The sequence below is a fragment of the Mauremys reevesii genome, linkage group 14 (assembly GCF_016161935.1).
Source record: "Mauremys reevesii isolate NIE-2019 linkage group 14, ASM1616193v1, whole genome shotgun sequence".
In the NCBI taxonomy this organism is placed as follows: Eukaryota; Metazoa; Chordata; order Testudines; family Geoemydidae; genus Mauremys; species Mauremys reevesii.
Window position 1 is genome coordinate 27085542 of NC_052636.1, and position 19660 is coordinate 27105201.

Consider the following 19660-nt stretch of genomic DNA (forward strand, 5'->3'; position numbering starts at 1 on the left):
CAACAAGGGCACACTGTTAACTCATATTCAGCTTTTCGTCCACCGTAACCCCTAGGTCGTTTTCTGCAGAACTGCTACCCAGCCATTCGGTCCCTAGTCTGTAGCAGTGCATGGGATTCTTCCGTCCTAAGTGCAGGACTCTGCACTTGTCCTTGTTGAACCTCATCATATTTCTTTTGGCCCAATCCTCTAATTTGTCTAGGTCCTTCTGTATCCTATCCCTACCCTCCAGCGTATCAACCACTCCTCCCAGTTTAGTGTCATCTGCAAACTTGCTAAGGGTGCAGTCCACACCATCCTCCAGATCGTTAATGAAGATATTGAACAAAACCGGCCCCAGCACCGACCCTTGGGGCACTCCACTTGATACCGGCTGCCAACTAGATATGGAACCATTGATCACTACCCGTTGAGCCCGACCATCTAGCCAGTTTTCTATCCACCTTACGGTCCATTCATCCAGCCCAGACTTCTTTAACTTGCTGGCAAGAATACTGTGGGAGACTGTATCAAAAGCTTTGCTAAAATCCAGAAATAGTACATCCACTGCTTTCCCCTCATCCACAGAGCCGGTTATCTCGTCATAGAAGGCAATTAGGTTAGTCAGGCATGACTTGTCCTTGGTGAATCCATGCTGACTGTTCCTGATCACTTTCCCCTCCTTTAAGTGGTTCAGGATTGATTCCTTGAGGACCTGTTCCATGATTTTTCTAGGGACTGAGGTGAGACTGACTGGCCTGTAGTTCCCTGGATCTTCCTTCTTCCCTTTTTTAAACATGGGCACTACATTAGCTTTTTTCCAGTCATCCGGGACCTCCCCCGATCACCATGATTTTTCAAAGATAATGGCCAATGGCTCTGCAATCTCATCGGCCAACTCCTTTAGCACCCTTGGATGCAGCGCATCCGGCCCCATGGACTTGTGCTCGTCCAGCTTTCCTAAATAGCCCCGAACTACTTCTTTCTCCACAGAGAGCTGGTCACCTCCTCCCCATACCGTGCTGCAGAGTGCAGCTGTCTGGGAGCTGACCTTGTCTGTGAAGACAGAGGCAAAAAAAGCATTGAGTACACTGGCTTTCTCTACATCCTCTGTCACTAGGTTCCCTCCCTCATTCAGCAAGGGGCCCACACTTTCCTTGACTTTCTTCCTGTTGCTAACATACCTAAAGAAACCCTTCTTGTTACTCCTAACATCTCCGGCTAGCTGCAACTCCAAGTGTGATTTGGCCTTCCTGATTTCACACCTGCATGCCTGAACAATACTTTTATACTCCTCCCTGGTTATTTGTCCAATCTTCCACTTCTTGTAAGCTGTTCTTTTGTGTTTAAGACGAGCAAGGATTTCACTGTTAAGCCAAGTTAGTCGCCTGCCATATTTACTTTTCTTCCTACACATTGGGATGGTTTGTTCCTGCAACCTCAATAAGGTTTCTTTGAAATACAGCCAGCTTTCCTCAACTCCTTTCCCCGTCATGTTATTCTCCCAGGGGACCTTGCCCATCAGTTCTCTGAGGGAGTCGAAGTCTGCTTTTCTGAAGTCCAGGGTCTCTGTTCTACTGCTCTCCCTTTTTCCTTGTGTCAGGATCCTGAACTCGACCATCTCATGGTCACTGCTTCCCAGGTTCCCATCCACTATTGCTTCCTCTACTATTTCTTCCCTGTTTGTGAGCAGCAGGTCAAGAAGAGCTTTTCCCCTAGTTGGTTCGAATTATAAGAATGTGTTTAGACTTCATTGAATGCTCGTGAGTTGCTGCCTGGGATAATATCTGACTAGTTGTATTGTGAGCCTCTGTGGCTCTGTAAATCACCAGAGGAGAGAGACTTTACCTATGTGAAGTGCTGATTGGCAACAGAATCCATTACACCCTGCCTGGGAGGAAAAGTCCATCAACACCAGATGGACCATTATGGGATGTTAAAGAAGACACAAGACTGTTGTTGTGCTCTTGACTTCCCATTAGCTGAGTTTGCAGTTCAGAGCACATGGCAAGAAGGTGATAAAAAAACCCCACACAGAAACGTAGTGAGGCGGTGTGGCTCCCCGCCACCCCAGAGGGGGAAGAGCTCATCTGGAGGCTGGAGTTGGCAGAGCTAGGGAGCACTGAGCCCGCCCCTCAGAGGGTCAGGTGGCGACCCAGAACTATAAAGGCCGGCCCTCAGCGCTCACTAGGAGCCCAGCCACCGGAGAGAACAGACATCTCTAGTGGAACCCATGACTGGGAAACCCCCGCGGCCCAAGGCGGACGCCCAGACTGGCCAGACCGGCCCTGCGCCCGCTATCCGGAGGAGTTGCCAGGGCTGCTGATCAACCCCTGCCCCGAAGAACCCATGCTCCTGGATCCCCCAGAGGCCAACACCAAGACCCAGTTTGGGCCCGAGGGGGAGTGTGGAAGTAGCCCCGGGGCAGCTGACCCCAGTCTGGCTGCAGCACTACCAGAGCCTATGTCGGTGTGTTGCGGCCAGGATCCCCACTGACTACGCAGCGGGCCTTCTGCTGCTGCTAGGGCCCCGGGCTGGGACGCAGTGGAGTGGGAGGGCCTGTGCCCCCCCAATGTTCTGTCTCTCCAAGGACCTGGCCCCTAGTGCAAAATAACACACTCCCCAGAAGTCTGAAATGGCCACTTCATAGCTGATAAAATGTTATTAATCTGGGAATTACCAATGAGAAACAACCCAGTGACGGTGATATCCTGAGGAAAAGATCTCATGTGTCTTTAGATCATAGCGATTCGTAATCTGGAACTTTATACACTAAAATGCCTAATTCGTAGCCCTACGGCAATTGCCTGGTGTCACTACAGGGCAGAATTAAGGTTGGTGCCTTAGTTGTGAATTTCCATCCCCTGGCATATTGCGATTGCTGGTAAGTGGGTTAGATAAAATTCATTTTGTCTATTTCTTTCTTTTAATTTCAATAGATAATATTTATTTTAACCCTTTTTTTCAATGTTTATAATTTAAATGTTCAGAGCTGTGGGAAGTTATGGGGGTCATCAGACAACAATTATTTAATTACAGTAAATGCTGAGATGCCAAAAGCCAAATCATATAACTGTTCAAAGAGAAAGTCAATGTCACACGCAAAATATACACTGTAAATATCCTTAAATCAAACTCCACTTTCTCCAGAAGCATTTCTGTATATTACCTATGTGGAAGCCAATTAATAATTAACAAGGATTTGAAGGGATCTTAAATGTATGTTAGTTAAGTTAGCATGAGTTGGCTAGAGAATGTAAGCAAGAGAATGTCAGACAGAGTGAACTGTGTGAAAAGTTATTACGACCTTGCAATGTACAGTTTTGTTTTTTTCTAGTAGTAAGACAAATAGATAGCAAAGAAGCTTATGTATAAACAAATGCAAATGTTTTCTTTTTACTGTCTCCAGGATTGCTAGCTATTGTCTGTAACAAAGGTATAAATGCTTGTAGTGATTGTTTACTAATTGAGAGAGACCTGTCCGGGACAAGGGGCAACCCTGTTTCCTAGGACACTCTCTCCCTCTATTGTAATTACTAGAGAAAGAATAAAGTATTTGATTTTGCTGCACCCAACCAAAAAGCGAGAACTGAGTTTTTCTTCGACACCTACATAAATATTTTTTCGTGTGTGTGTGTGTGTGTGTGTGTATACAGTAAAATCAACATTTACTGCAATTTATTCATACAAATCTAATCATTTCAAGCATAATTTTAAGTAATGAACTACTTGAATTCTTTCACTTCCTAGACTGGAATGTTTCATTTCAGGATAATTACTCCCTCCCTGTGATGTATTTCACTTTCAGTACCGTAACCCTCTTGTGATGTAGCTCCTGTCTGGGAACTCTGCTGAGGCCAGTGGCATTATGATCAGAAGGTGACACACTGACACATGAGCAGAGACACATGGGGGAGGGGGAGGACGAGGTAACATGGAGGCTACCAGAGTTGAACGTGGCCGTAGGAGCAAACGCTCTCTCAGCCTCTCCTCTCTCCCACCTCCCAGGGTCAGTAACTCTGAATCGCTCCTGAAATCTAAATAGCCCTAGTATGAGAGACAGTGATTAATGCAGGTACCTTAGGGGCTGCAGCGCCAACCCCCTGCCTGGACGAGGAGGGTGAAGAATTGCAGTAGAAATGGGTTAGGCTGGGAGAGGGCACAGCTGATGTGGGACTGGGAGCCAAGTTGACCAAGAGGCCAGAACTCATGGGGGTTAGGAGAAGAAGTCAACAGGACTGGGTAGAGGCATTTCAGTGTATTTTCCCATTAACCATTCTGCCATGTATTTAATTTAGAAACTTTTCATTCACATCTAAACATCTTGGAGCTAAGCTGGGTTGATGCATTTCCACTTACAGTAGTACAGTTGTAATTAGGTGTTTAATCAGATGCTCATGCAGCACAAAGCAGTCAATAATGGGTGTGCTTCCATTCATTAACTTGACTGTGTGCTGTGCATCGCTTTGAAAAAAAGATGCTGTGAGGGAGTGTCAACATATTAGGCATTAAGAAATGGTAAGTAGGTGTCAGTTCATTTCTCATGCGTTTCTCTCCTAATTTTAATGTCAGTTTTGAATCAGTATTAATACCATGTTGTTTTAACAGCAGTAGGGTCCATTTGTATAATTGTTTGCAAGATTTCATTGGATATTGTGACCCAGCCGTCTTCACCTTTTATTTTCAGATTCCTAAATACACCCCAGCGCACCTCTCCTGACAGACTGCAGGCCCTGGCCGGTGACATGCTCCTTAGAGAGCAAACACCTGACGAGCCCTTTCGCCCTCAAACGCGCATTTGGCTCTTTGACGTTGCTTTATCCGCCCCACCAGAAAACGCTGTAGGGAACCCGGTCATTACAGCCGACCGCACTAGGTACCGTTCTACCAGCTCTGGGCCAACAGTCAAATGGTTCTGTTTGTTCATCTTTCATTCAGCTTTGCAATTCTTAGATCCCATTTAAAAACTGGAAGTGAAATAACCAAAGCAAGTTAAGAAGGGAGCGGCCTTAGGTGGGGATAAAACAATAACTGGAAAGAACTGACTATGCAAAAAGGAACATCGCAAACTATCAGAGCCCCAGACCCCCGCCCAACTGAACCCACCCCAGCCAGGCACATCAAGCTGGGTCCCTGAAAAATCACCCAGCCCGTCTGGCAGTGAACGCTGCGTGTTCCAGGCAGAGCTACGGTGTGTGCGTCTGCTCTGCTGACATGCTGCTTTGGTACGGAACGTTCTACGGCCACAGGGAGCAGAGACATGGACTCCTACAAAACACAATCCCACATACACCTCCAACGCCGCATCCTCCTGCCTCCGCACTGTCTGCCATCCTCCCCACCTCCACATGGCCATTCTCAGCCTACTGCTAACAGTTCCTCCCAGCCTTCAGCACTATAAATAAATAAAACATGGTGTTACAGAAGGTAGATCGTGCCACAGAAACCTGATCTGGATGTCAGTAAGGCTTTTGATACAGTTCCACATGGGAAACTATTCGTTAAATTGGAGACGATGGGGATTAATATGAGAACCAAAAGGTCAATAAAGAATTGGTTAAAGGGGAGTCTACAAGGGGGTCATATTGCACGGTGAGTTGTCAGGCTGGAGGGAGTTACTAGTGCAGTTCCTCAGATCAGTCTTGGGACCAGTCTTACTCAACACTTTTATTAGTGATCTTGGCACAAGAAGTGGGAGTGGGACACAGAGCCGGGAGGGATTGCCAATATGGAGGAGGACAGGAAAATCATACAAGAAAATCTGCATGTCCTTGAAAGCTGGAGTAATAGAAATGGGATGAAAATTAATAGTGCACAAATTCTAGTTGTTAGTCTCCAAATGCATAATTTTGCAATAAGCTGGGGATTTGTCAATTTGAAGTGACAGAGGAGGAGAAAGACCTGGGTGTATTGGTTGATCACAGGATAATTATGAGCTGCCAAGGTGATGCAGCCGTGAAATAGGTTAATGCAGTCCTAGGATACATCAGGTGAGGTATTTCCAGCAGACACATGAAAGGGTTAGTACTGTTATACAAGGCACCGATGAGACCTCATCTGAAATACACCTCTACCTTCTGTCCTTCAAGTCTGTGAGTCTATAAGCTGTGCTTTGTGTTGCACAGACACTGATGGAGATCAGGGCCCCATCGTGCAGCACATGGCAGAGAACCTGACTGAGATCAGCAGCCCCATTCTGCTGGGCTCTGCACAGACAGAGCGGGACAGTCCTTGCCCCAAAGAGATCACGATCCAAGTAGACAACAGGGAGAAGGAAAACAGAGAGGGGCTGTGACTTCCCCCAGGTCACCAGGCAGGTCAGGGACAGAGCCAGGAACAGACCCCGGTAATGCCAGAGCCACATCACCCGCAGCTTAGAAAGGTCCCCAGATCCCATTGTATTAGGCTGCAGGAAGAGGTGGTTTGTCCATGGATGCACAGGCTGTCTTGGCAGGCAGCTCAGCTGCGGTCCCTGCACACAGCTGGGGGGTGTCCCCTGGGTCAGGAGAAGTCAGTGTCCAGTCCTGTGGGGCTGTGCTCCTGGCTCATACCTCCAGCACTCACTGCTGCCCCTCCCTTCCCAGCTGCACTGTTCAGCCAGCCCCAGGACTCAGGGAGGTCACTGCCCCCCATCCCCCATCTCCTGCAAGCCTTCAAACAGGGACATGGTGCACCAGTGCCAATCAGAGTGCACTAGTGTAAATTCTGTCTGTACTAAGGGTTTGCACAAGTGCCTAAAACACCAGGGTGGCAGAGACCTTCAGTGCCCAAAACAGCAGTACGGTGGCAATAGAACTGGGATCTATTTCGAGCTCGGTCACAGACAGCCTGGGTAACCTTGGACACATCAATGTTTCTCCTCCCAACTTCAGTCTCTTTACCCAGCTGCCACTCACTGGGGTCTCCTCTCTCTACAGAGCTGCTCACCACTACAATCTGTGTGGGTGTCCCCAGAGCTAAGGCAGGTCAGCTCGGGAATAGTCTTACAAGGGGGGCTGGGGAGTCTCTGTCCCTGGAAGTTTTTAAGAACAAGTAGGACAAAGCTCTGTCAGAGACAATCTACATATACTTGGTCCTGCCTCCGCAGAGAGAGCTGGACTTGATGACATCTTGAGGTCCTATCTAGCCCTACATGTCTAGGATGCTATGCAATATATACATATAAAACATCATACAGAGAAAAACCGCACGACAACATGATGTCAGGCCATTCAAAAAACAACAACAATAAAACAAAAACCTACATTGCACAGCATAAAATGACACAATACTAAGGAGAAGAAAGCAACACAATGCAAACTAACACACCTTAGGACAAAAGTACACAATGCAAAATAGGTCAACTCAAATCAACACAACACAGACACCAAACAAGCTGAGGCAAAACAATGCACCATAAAACTATGCAACACAACATGGGGCAATCACAGTTCCAAATGGCACCATGCAAAACAGCTCAGCGTAGAACAGGACACAGCACAAAAGAGAATTATTTCAATGTAGGCCTGGAAGGGATCTTGAGAGGTCATCTACTCCAGCCCCCTGTGCTGAGGCAGAACCAAGTGTTAGGATATAGATATTCAGGCCTGTCTGCAAAGGCCTGTACTTTAAGAATGTAGGTGTATTCTTATCACTTAGCTAGTTATTTAGGTATAAAAGAAGGAACCAAAGATCACTGTCTGTGGAATGGCCTTCTCTTACTGCGACAGGCTAAGGCCTTCAGCCAAGATGTAGTTAGGCAGCCATAAGCTGGGAAGTGTCTGGTCACATCCTCCCATTCCAAACTAGTCACATTGAAATAAGGTGCTATTGGGCTATTAGGAATACAATCCTGCCCTGATATTTCTATCACGTCCAGAGAAAGAGAAGAGCCTAGAAGATGTAAAAGGAAACCTGGTTTGATAGCATCCTGTCTGGCAAGAACTCACTTATCAATAGACACAGCTGGAAAACCCTTATGTCTGTATAAATGTAGTTGTGAAATCCTCACTTCTGTATTGTTTTGTATGTTTATTTGTATGGTCTCTGTCTGGTTCTGTGATTGTTTCTGTCTGCTGTTATAATTAATTTTGTTGGGTGTAAACCAATGAAGGTGGTGGAATATAATTGGTTAAATAACCATGTTACAATATGTTAGGATTGGTTAGTTAAATTTCAGTAAAATGACTGGTTAAGAAATAGCTAAGCAAAACTCAGGTTTTACTATATAGTCTGCACTCAATCAGGAAGTAAAGGGGGGGGAATGGGAACAGGGACTGGGGGAATTGGGATCATGTTTTGCTAAAGGGGGAAATGGGAACAGGGAATGGGGACAGGGACACAGGCAAGGCTCTGTGGTGTCAGAGCTGGGAAGGGGGACACTAAGGAAGGAAACTGGAATCATGCTTGCTGGAACTTCACCCCAATGAACATCGAATTGTTTGCGCCTTTGGACTACAGGTAATGCTGCTCTCTGTTCATGCGAGAAGGACCAGGGAAGTGAGAGGGTGAAGGAATAATCCCCCTAACATTAAGTTCCCCTAGACATTCCCAGACTGGTGTATCTCTAACCTGGTCTTAAAAACCTCCAATGAAGGAAATTCCACAGCCTCCCTTGGAAGTCAATTCAATGCAAACACAGACCAAAAGAACGCTGTACACACACAAGCTGGGCTTGGGGTTAAGGGGAGAGGCAAGAACTGAAACAATCTGGGTTAAGTTCCCAGTTTTGCCCCAAATTCTCCATGAAAACTTGAGCAAATTACTTCAGCTCTCTGAGCTTCAGTTTCCCCATCTGTAAAATGGAGAGTCGCCTCCCACCATTGGCCTATTTAGCCTTTGAGCTTTTTGTGGCAAGGCCTCTGTCCCTGTGGGCATGTCCACACTGCAGTCAGACACCGGCGGCTGGCCCGTGCCACTGACTTGGGCTCACACGGCTCAGGCTGTGGGGCTGTTTAATTGTGGTGTCCATGTTCCGGCTGGGGCTGCAGCCCAAGCTCTGGCACCCTCCCACCTCACAGGGTCCTACAGCCTGGCTCCAGCCCGAGCCCAGACATCTACACTGCAATTAAACAGCCCCCTCGCCTGAGCCCGTGAGCCTGAGTCACCTGGCATGGGCCAGCTGGGGGGTTTTAATGGCAGGGTAAAGATACCCTTGGTGTCTGTGCAGCACCTGTCACAATGGGGACCCTGATCTTGGTCAGTGTCTGTGCAGAGCCCTGCACAACAGGGGGCCTGATCTCAGTCGGGGGCTCTGCAACTCCCAGCATTACAGGATCCCGGATTTTATTTAGGGCCGCTGCAGCAACTGGCAAAATGTGGGAGCAGGATCTCTGTCAGGGTCTGTGCAGTGCCCAGTACAGTGGTGGGGCGGGATCTGGGTCGGGGTCAGTGCAGGGCCAGACCGAATGGGGACACAGATCTCAGTCGAGGTCTCTGAAATGCCCAGCACAATGGACGCAGCAGTTTGGGTCACAGTCGTGCGCTGCCTGGCACAAGGGGGGGGGGGGTATGATCTCGGTCCAGGTCTCAGTTTTACCTGGCACAATGTGGGGTCTGATCTCACCTGGGGTCTCTTCAGCGCCTGGCAGAACAGGGCCCAGATCTCAGTTGGGGTCTCTGCAGCACCTGGCAGAACAGGGCCACGCTCAGTACGATAAGAGCCCAGATCTCAGTCACACACCTGGAGAGAAAAGCGGGAAGATTTTTGAGCATTTGATATCAGTATTTCAGAACTGAGGAGAAAATGGGGCACAAACTAAATATTTGCCAATGTAAGAGAGAAGCACCAACCTCTGGGAGATTTTACGTCAGCATTTAACAGTTCAAGAGAAAGGAGGGGAACTTGGAGGGGATTATACAGGGATATTGAATCAACAACAGAATGGGATGGATTCTTCTTGCCCCACACTCACAGGGCTGGCAGGGAGCCCTGGGTGATGTCTTTTCACAGCGGAAAGGAGGGGGCTGGAGTCACAAAGTCACTATCAGTGGGGAGGGCCTGGCAGTGGGGTCTGGGAATGTGACTAGCAAGTGGTGGTGGGGCGGCTGGGTGGGGCCGGTGGGGGGAGCGGAAGTAGCTGGGACTGGGAAACCTGGGGCTGGGCCGTCTCCATGGGGGACACTTGCTCCTCCCTCCCCTTCCTGGCCCTTCCCAGGCCCCGTTGCCAGCAGAGAGTGGCCCCCCCAGCCCAGCCCAGAGGTGTCCCTGTCTCAGGGCCCCCCCAGCCTCTGCCCATTCACCCTCTGCCCAGCTCAGAAATCACTCGGGGGAACCATTTCCCACCCGCACAAGGACAAATCCCTGCAGGTGGAAATGGGGGAAACCCCCAAACCTGAGACCTGAACTGGCCACTGGCGAAGGGGAGAGAAAATGGGGCACAATCGGGGGGGGGGGGGGCAGGGAACTTCTCAGGGGTTGGGGGAGGGGCCGACACCCTGGGCGCTGCTCGTGGCTCTCTAGGGAGAAAGGGGCAGGACGGGGAGGAGGGGTCCCCACGGGGGCAGCGGTAAATCCGAGGGGAGCTCAGCCCCCCCCTGTCGCGGCCCGCTCCTCGGGGGTCACCTGCCCCCCCCCCCGGCCATGTCCGGGCTGCACCGACATTTCCCGCCCGCCCCCCCAGCCCAGCCCGGCCCGGCCCGGCCCGGCCCGACGCAGGGACCCCAGGGTTAATGAAGGGCTCTCCCGCCGCGATCTGCGCATGCCCAGAGCTCCAACGGCACCAACCCTTCTCCGGCCCGGGAGAGGCTCCAACGGCCCCGCGCGAGCCAGGCAAAGCCCCAGCGCCCAACGTTCCTTTGCAGCCCGGCTCCGTCTCCCGACGTCACTTCCGCTTCCGGGAGAGTCAGAAACTACATCTCCCAGCCTGCCCTGGGGTCGCTTCCGCCTTCTCCGCAGTCCAGGGAAGGGAGGGTTCCAGCAGCTGTTACTGCGCAAAGCTGCTGCTGCCGCTGCCTCCGCCTCTGCGTGAGCCGGGCCCGGGGGGGTCTGTGCGGGGGGGCCCGGCCGGGGGGGGTTTCAACAGCCGGGCCCCGCCCCGGGCTCTGCTGAGGCTCCCGGTGACGGAGCCCGGGGGGCGGGGCAGGTCCCGGCTCTGCGCGGTGCCCCCCCCCATCGCTGCCCCCCCGGGGGCCCGGAGCTGCTGCCGCGCTGAGGCCGGGAGGATCCTTCCCGCAGCGAGTCTGAGCCGCCCCCCCCCCGGCTCTGCTGTGCCCGGTACCGGGGGGTGAAGCGGGTCCCCCCGCCCGGTGCCCCCTTCCCCGCACGGGCGGAGCGGGGCAGCCGCGGGGAGAGACCCCGGGAACGGGGCGGTGACCCCGGCTCCCAGCCCGGGGCAGGGCGCTAGGGGAGGGGGGGAGGGGACGGGAGAGGGTGTGAGGGGAAATTAGAGGGGGGGGGCAGGTTCCCAGATCTCTGCCCCCCCCCCCCGCACACTCACTGCAGCGTCCCTGCCCAGGGTCACTTCCCTGTGACCGAGGTGAGGAGCAGAGAGAGGAAGAACCAGCCCCGGACTCTCCCTGTCCCCCCTGCGGCAGGAGTGCGCTGCCCTGGGGGCAGGGTCAGGGGGACCCCCCCCCAAGGGGGCTCCTTTGGGTCTGGTCTGGTCCAGGGTTTGGTTCACACCCTGTTGCTGGGAGGGCTTCAAAATGTCTTGGTTGGTTACTGCTGCTGGGGGGAGCACAAGGGGGACAGGAGGGGCCGGGGGCCAGGTCTGTGCTGCACTGTGGGGACTGAGCATGTTCCCAGCCTGGCAGAATCTACAATCTCTGTCCCCAGGGAAAGGGCCTGGGGGAATCGTGATGTGAACTGAACTGAAGCCTGTTCTGAAACCTCCATAACTGCCCTTCTCGCCCTGCCAGGCTGCAGAATGACGCCCACCTCTCGCTCCAGCTGGTCCCAGCCTCCCATGGGACAGGAGAAATGGCTGCAGTGGAGCCACCTCAGGTAGGGGTTATTGGGGGGTTGCTGGTGGGTTCCTGCTGGAGGGGGAGGGGCAGGAAATACTGAAGAGGTGGCAACTTCTGGGGAGTTAGGGCTGGAGGGGGCAGGGAATACCCTGGGTGAGGAAAGGGAGTGGGACAGTGTGTGACAAACCTGCTGGGACTTGTTAACTGTGTACAGATTTGGTCTCCTCACCTCAAAAAAGATATTCTAGCACTAGAAAAGGTTCAGAGAAGGGCAATTAAAATGATTAGGCGTTTGGAGAGGGTCCCATACGAGGAAAGATTAAAGAGGCTAGGACTCTTCAGCTTGGAAAGGAGAAGACTAAGGGGAGACATGATAGAGGTATATAAAATCATGAGTGATGTGGAGAAAGTGGATAAGGAAAAGTTATTTGCTTATTCCCATAATACAAGAACTAGGGGTCACCAAATGAAATTAATAGGCAGCAGGTTTAAAACAAATAAAAGGAAGTTCTTCTTCATGCAGTGTACAGTCAACTTGTGGAACTCCTTACCTGAGGAGGCTGTGAAGGCTAGGACTATAAGAATGTTTAAAAGGGGACTGGATGAATTCATGGTGGCAAAGTCCATAAATGGCTATTAGCCAGGATGGGTAAGAATGGTGTCCCTAGCCTCTGTTCGTCAGAGGATGGAGATGGATGGCAGGAGAGAGATCACTTGATCATTGCCTGTTAGGTTCACTCCCTCTGGGGCACCTGGCATTGGCCACTGTTGGTAGACAGATACTGGGCTAGATGGACCTTTGGTCTGACCCGGTACGACCGTTCTTATGTTAACATGGGCCTAGATCCTCAGAACAAACACTTGGGTGTTGGGGAGAAAATTCCTAATTTGTGAAACAGGAAACAGACAAAGCAACTCCTGGGCGGGGCTGGGAAAACTGACCAGATTTCCAGGGCTGAACCTCAACCTGCGAGCCAGGGGCTGGTGTGACATGGAAAGGGGGCACCCAGCAGGGAGGTGTAGGGAAGATGTCCCAGCCCCTCACATCCAGCTGCTGGCAGTGGGGAGGGTGTTGGGTTCCCTACCATGGGGCTGTGCCTGGACCCTACTGGGGGCTCCATCTCCTGTATCAGCCTCTGGCTAGTAGGTCTGTGGTGGATCTGCTGGGAGAGACAAGGGGCTCTCACTTCGTCCCCTCACCCAGATGTCTCCTGGCTGCTCTCAGCAGTGTGGGGATAGGACTCTGCTGACTCTCTCAGAGCTTCCATTTGATTGGCTCCTTTCCTCCATGAATAGTGGGGCTGTGAGTGGGGCAGCAGGTCCTGAGTGTTGGGCTCTTGCTCTTCCAGGGGCCGGTGACCTTCAAGGAGGTGGCTGTGTATTTCACCAGGAAGAGGGGCTCTGCTGGACCCCACTCGGAGAGCCTCTGCAGAGCCGTCATGGAGGAGAACTGTGAGACTGTGACCTCGCTGGGTAAGGATTCCTGTTCCCTCAGTTTTTAGAAGGAGAAATGCAGAGTTAAGGTTCATGCCAGTCCCCCAGTGCCACCTCTGCTCTGCCCTGTTTCAGCATCACCCCAACATGCCAGAGACACCCACACTAGCCCTCTCCCCTCCCCTGTTACAGAGCGCTCTGGGAACAGAGCAGTACAGCACAATGTCTAACGTGTTCTTCTCTTTGCTAAGATAATATTCGGGTTCAACTCCATCATAGCAAACAGCAGCTTCCTCCCCCTGGCCTGCTCTCCAGTACCGAACCTCCTGCACACAGGCCAGCTGAGCCTTGCACAGTGTTACTACCCCCTTGCCCTCAACCTGAGTTATCCTTTTGAGTCACTGCCTTCACTTACCCCTCACTAAGCCCCACAGTTCACTCGAACATACGCCCCCAGGGTGCTGACAATCCCCATGGCAAGAACACACCCTTGGGCACCTTTGCTGACCAAGCCTACAACACTCAGCATGGAAATGAGGCAGAATTGCCCCCCAAGTTTCACATGCCCCCCTCTGCATAGCACAGTCACAGCTCTGCCCAGCTGCTCCAACCCATCCCTCCATCAGCAAGTCACAGCTACAGCTGGCCCAGTGCACACAGCTGGAGGCATGCGGATAAATGCTGGGATTCCTACCTGTGAGCACAGCACAGACAATGTCTTAGTCTTTCCTCGGATCGATTATAGGTTCATAGATTTTAAAGCCAGATATGACTATTAAGTCATCTACTCTGACGTCCTTTATATCACAGACCATAGAATTCAACCCGTTACTGCTGCATTGAACTGAATACCTGAGTCCCTGTGGCAGTTGGTTAACCTTTGCACGGCTCATGCAGAACCATTCTCACTGGTTCTGGCCAGCTACAGGGTTAAGGGTTGGGGGAAAGTTTACATTAACTTTTCATTTCCTGGTCTGCAGAGGTTTAAGTTTACTCACTGTCCATATGGTGTAAGGCAGGAGACCGCACTGGGCAACTTTAACTCTGCATTAATGTAGCTTATGAGCATTTAGTTTCCTGTTTTAAAAAATGGATGCTTTTGCCGCTATAGCTGTGTCTGTAATTGAGCTTTGGCCAGCAGAGCCATGTTGGATGGTGTGCGTCTGTGCGCATGCGTGAGTGCACTTTTTCACAGCCTTAAACAATAGAGCTGGACTGGCAAAGCTTTTAAGAGCTACCTAAGACCGACCTAACTAGTTCCTCGACAGACACCTGACACGCCCCCTTTGGGTGAACGAATATGCGTGTACCTGGTCCGTGGGAACCCAGTAAAACATTAGGCACCCTGTGCCCTCTGCCAGGTGGCATCAAGAGGTCCATGATGAGTCATATCCTCCTCCAGTCGCTGCATTAGAGTGTATTTAGAATGAGCCGGCTGATCCCCATTCCAGCCTTCTGTTTGGGTTCCACGGGGCTCTGTCCTTGGGCCTCTTCTTTTCTTCCTCTGCACCTTATTTCTGGAAATCTCATCCGCGCACACACACATTCAACTACCATCTCTGTGCTCCTAACTCACAGTTCTGCCTCTCTGCTTCTGGCCTGTCTCCTTCTGTCGCAACTGAAATCTCGGCCCCTCTCTCTCTCTCTCTCTCTCATCTCCTCACTGATCTCCAGCCATCAGCTAAAGATCAACAGCTGAAGCAAAGCTCTTAATATTCCCCCCAAGCCCTCCCCCCACCTTCTTTCTCTACCGCCGCAGACAGCACCATTGTGCTGCCTGTCACTCAGGCCCATAACTGTGCACACGGAGCTCCCTCTGGGGCCTCCTATCCAGGCTGTGCGTACACCTGGCATTTTCTTTTTGCGTAACATCCTTAACAATTGGCCTTTCCTATCCATCCGTGCAGCTAGAGCTCTTAGTCATCCTCTCCTGTCTCGGTTACTCCAACATCCTTTTCTCTGACCTCACCTTGCGCATCTCCATTCAGAAGGAAAAAGCGCCCTCCTGGTCCTCGAACATGACTTATGAGGGAAGGTTGAAAGAACTGGGCATGTTTAGTTTTGAGAAAAGAGTGAGTGGGGAACTGAGAACAGTCTTCAAATATGTCAAGGGTGGTTATAAGAGAGCAGTGATTAACTGTTCGTCACGTCCACTGAAGGTAGGAGGAGAAGTAATTGGCTTGATCTGCTGCAAGGGAGGTTGAGGGTGGGTAATACCAAAACCTTTCCAGCGATAAGGATAGGGAAGTGCTGGAATGGATTACAAATAGAGGTTGTGGAATTCTTGTCCCAGGAAGGTTTTAAGAACAGGTCAGACAAACTTCTGGCATATTTACACCTGATCCTGCCGCAGGGCGATGGGAATGGAGTAGATGACTCCTTGAGGTCCCTTCCAGCCTATATTAGAAGATTTTAGGATTCATTGCCTTAGCCCTTCGCTTTGATCACGTCTCCTGGTGGAGAATTCGAACCATTTTTGTGGCTCGTCTGTGGGTGCAAATTTTGTTCCTAGAGCCCTGAAAATCTGCAGATATCCATGGGCCATTTTATGATCGCAGATCGAATGCGGATATAAATTTTTTATCCATGCAGGGCTCTACCTGTCTTACTTCTGTCTATACCTACAACTTAAATCTATTTCGTACACAGTGACTACATCTGAAATAACATATGAGATCACCATAACAATGATCAATGAATGATAAAACAAACTAATTGGCTCCATGAACCACGGAGACTCTTCCTTTTCCATCCCCACCTGCAAGAGCCGCTGTCTCTGTTCTCTGCATGTTCTTTGGATCTTCGAATTTGTCCCTCCTGAAGTCACATGGCCTGATTCTTATTTTTCACATTCTCCTTTGGCAGAAGAATTGGTCTGTGGCTCTTGAACTACACCATGTAATTTGCCAGCTTTCTCCACACACAGTGTTTTTTATGCTCCCTCCCTTTATACCTGACTCACTAGGTTCCCTAATGCCGCAGGATGTGCTTTCCTGACATCTAATGCTGCTGAGATCCTGCCTTCAGTGATATCCCTGCCCTTCCTGGTCCTTACTCCACTGAACCCCCCAGCCCATGCTTCCTGTTCCCAGCTTCCCCTGGACTCTCTCTTTGGCTCTGGACCTGTCTGTCAGCAAGAAGCAGTGCCAGGGAGACTTGCCCTCTGTCTGGAGTCTTCACTTTCTGGGAAATGCAGTTCCAGTCTCTGTTTTTTAGGAGCCACTTTGATAATGGGTGTCTGGCTGTGTGTGTTCCCAGCAAAGATGGGGATAGTTAAATCCCTCCTAAGCAGAGTGTTCTGCACCTTTGAGCACCTGGGGAGCTAGCCCTGCGATTTTATTGTTTAAAATGGACTGGGGTTAAACTAAAAGAATGTTTTTTATGATGATAAATGGCCTATGAATTCCCCTGATCTCCTTTGTTTTCTTTCCCTTGAGCAGGGTTTCCAGTTTCCCAACCCTCTGTGATCTTCCAGCTGGAAGGAGGGGAAGAGTCAGGGTCCTGGATCTCCTGGTTCAGTGGAAAGCGAGATCCTGGGAAGTCCCTGCACAGGTGAGGAAACATTAAACCAACCCAGAAACTGTAAGTGCCTGAGAGAACCCGCTGGGATTCCCCACCCAGACTCTGTGAGCTCAGGACAGTCCCCAGCAGATCTCACTCCGGGCTTCCTACAGATGATGATTGACGCCTTGGCTGGAGCTCCCTCCCTTCCTACTGCGTGTTTGGATGGGATGTGGGCAGGGCCGGCCTTGGGGAAGTGGCACCTTGGGCAAACTTGCATTTTGGTGCCCCTGGCTCCCATGGGCTCCCTAGGCAACCCACGTTCCCTTCCCCCCAATCTCTGCACTGTGTCCCTTTGCCCCAAATGCCTGCTCCCCCTCCTGCACCCCTAATCCCTACACCCCTTCATTCCTAACCTCTGCCCCCCTCGTATACCCCAATACCTGCCCTCCTGAGCCCCTAACCCCTGCACTGTGCCCCCTTCACTCCAGCCCTTGCACTCCACTCCTGTGCCGCAGTCATTAATGGTCTGGAGGATGGCGTGGACTGCACTCTCAGCAAGTTTGCAGATGACACTAAACTGGGAAGAGTGGTAGATACGCTGGAGGGTAGGGATAGGATACAGAGGGACCTAGACAAATTAGAGGATTGGGCCAAAAGAAACCTGATGAGGTTCAACAAGGACAAGTGCAGAGTCCAGCACTTAGGACAGAAGAATCCCATTCACTGTTACAGACTAGGGACCGAATGGCTAGGAAGCAGTTCTGCAGAAAAGGACTTAGGGGTTACAGTGGATGAGAAGCTGGCTATGAGTCAACAGTGTGCCCTTGTTGCCAAGAAGGCTAACGGCATTTTGGCTGTAAATAAGGGCATTGCCAGCAGATCGTTCCCCTCTATTTGACATTGGTGAGGCCTCATCTGGAGTACTGTATCCAGTTTTGGGCCCCACACTACAAGAAGGATGTGGAAAAATTGGAAAGAGTCTGGCAGAGGGCAACAAAAAATGATTAGTGGGCTGGAGCACATGATTTATGAAGAGAGGCTGAGGGAACTGGGATTGTTTAGTCTGCAGAAGAGAAGACTGAGGGGGGATTTGATCGCTGCTTTCAACTGCCTAAAGGAGGGTTCCAAAGAGGATGGATCTAGACTGTTCTCAGTGGTAGCAGATGACAGAACAAGGAGTAATGACGTCAAGTTGCCGTGGGGGAGGACTAGGTTGGATACTAGTAAAAACTATTTCACTAGGAGGGTGGTGAAGCACTGCAATGGGTTCCCTAGGGAGGTGGAGTCTCCTTCCTTAGAGGTTTTTAAGGTCAGGCTTGACAAAGCCCTGGCTGGGATGATTTAGTTGGGCATTGGTCCTACTTTGAGCAGGATGGTGGACTAGATACATCCTGAGGTCCCTTCCAACCCTGATATTTTATGGTTCTATGCACCCCTTCACCGCTACCCCCTGCACCACTCTCCTGTGCCCTCAACCCCTGCACTGTGCCCCCTTTGCCTCTAACCCCGGCACCCGCCTCCTGCACCCAAGTGGGGAACCTGACCTGGATGCACAAAGCAGCTGGCATTGCTGCTCGCTCCCCCACTGGACTGCTGCTCCCCTGCCCCACACAGCCCTGCGGGGCTGGGAGAGGGGAGCAAGGAGCGACGTCAGGGCTTCCTGAACCCAGGTCACCTTCCCTGCAGGCTGTGTAAGGGGAGGGCAGGAGAGCAGCTGCTCCTGATGTCTCAGCACAGCCCAGGTGGGGAAATGACCTGGATGCTGAGAGCCCTGGTGTGTGTGTTGGGGGGGACTGTGTGTGTGGGTGGGTGGGTAGGTAGGTAGGTAGTATGTGCCTGAGTGAGTGAGCGCGCTGTCTCTTTCTTTAAGAAAGTTCTCAGGGTCGGGAGCCTGAACTAGGCTTGTTCAGACAGAAGCAGCTGCCGGCAGCTCCGGCCCCAGAGAGGCAGCAGCACATGCAGATTCCCCCTGTCCCATCACCCCAGCTCAGTGGAAATCGGGTACCTGGGTTGGGGGGAGGGGATCACCCCGCCATCAATCAGCACCTCCCCCCTGCAGAGCAGTCAGGAGGATGCTCCCAGTCGGGGGTGGACGGGGCGACTCCGGGGATGAACGGGGGGCTGGTGGGACAGGAACAGCAGCAGCTGCACACGTGGAGCAGGGCGGAGAGGGGCCCCTCTGCTCCGGAGCAGTCACCTGACTCTGACGGCTGGTCGTCCAATTTCCCCCTGCAGCTCAGGTCTATCCCACTCCCCCACGCAGCTACTTATCTGCTCCCTGTGCCGCTTTCATCAGCCCAGCGAGCCTCTCGGCAGCAGGTCAGGTGGAAATCCAAACCCTGCACCCAGCACCCCCTTGGGTGGGGCACCCGTACGGCCCCCCCCTAAAGGCCGGTCCTGGGTGGGGAGCAGAATTGATCCCCTCCACTGTCCCCTGTGGGGTGAGTTTGGGGGAGTTCAGTCCCTGATTTTTATTTTCTCTCTCTCCAGCACTTGGGTTTGTTCTCTGCCTTTCCATCCCCAATTCTGAGATTTCTCCTCTCTTCTAGCAGGTGATGGGGTGGTGAGGGAGAGCGAGGAGCAGAATCCTCACCAGGAAGATGCTGAGCTCGCCGAAGCGCATGGGGAATTACTGCGAAGAGCCAAAGGGAGTGTGTCCAGCCCCCATGAGCAGGGAAAAGCTGGTGAAAGTTACCCCAGACCAGAGAGAGAGCAGGAAACCACTCAGAGGAGAGAGTGGATGAACCCATTAATTGTCAGGGAACTCACAGGGATCTCAAGGAAACTACGTCCCAGGAGAAAATCCTCACGGAAAAGCGAGAAAATATATGTAGTGAGTGTGGGAAAAACTTCCATT

The 19660-nt window shown here is 51.5% G+C and overlaps 1 protein-coding gene and 1 long non-coding RNA gene across 2 annotated transcripts in view; both read left to right on the forward strand.

Annotated features, from left to right (window-relative positions):
* Nucleotides 1–19660, forward strand: part of LOC120381732 (zinc finger protein 420-like) — a gene marked incomplete at its 3' end in the record, with an annotated part of 264899 nt that overhangs the window by 82279 nt on the left and 162960 nt on the right. The gene's annotated exons all lie outside the window — the stretch shown is intronic.
* On the forward strand, nucleotides 13263–19396 carry LOC120381746. Its single transcript, XR_005588148.1, has 3 exons — nucleotides 13263–13338; nucleotides 16740–16851; nucleotides 19353–19396. It is a non-coding gene; the product is annotated as an uncharacterized LOC120381746 (long non-coding RNA).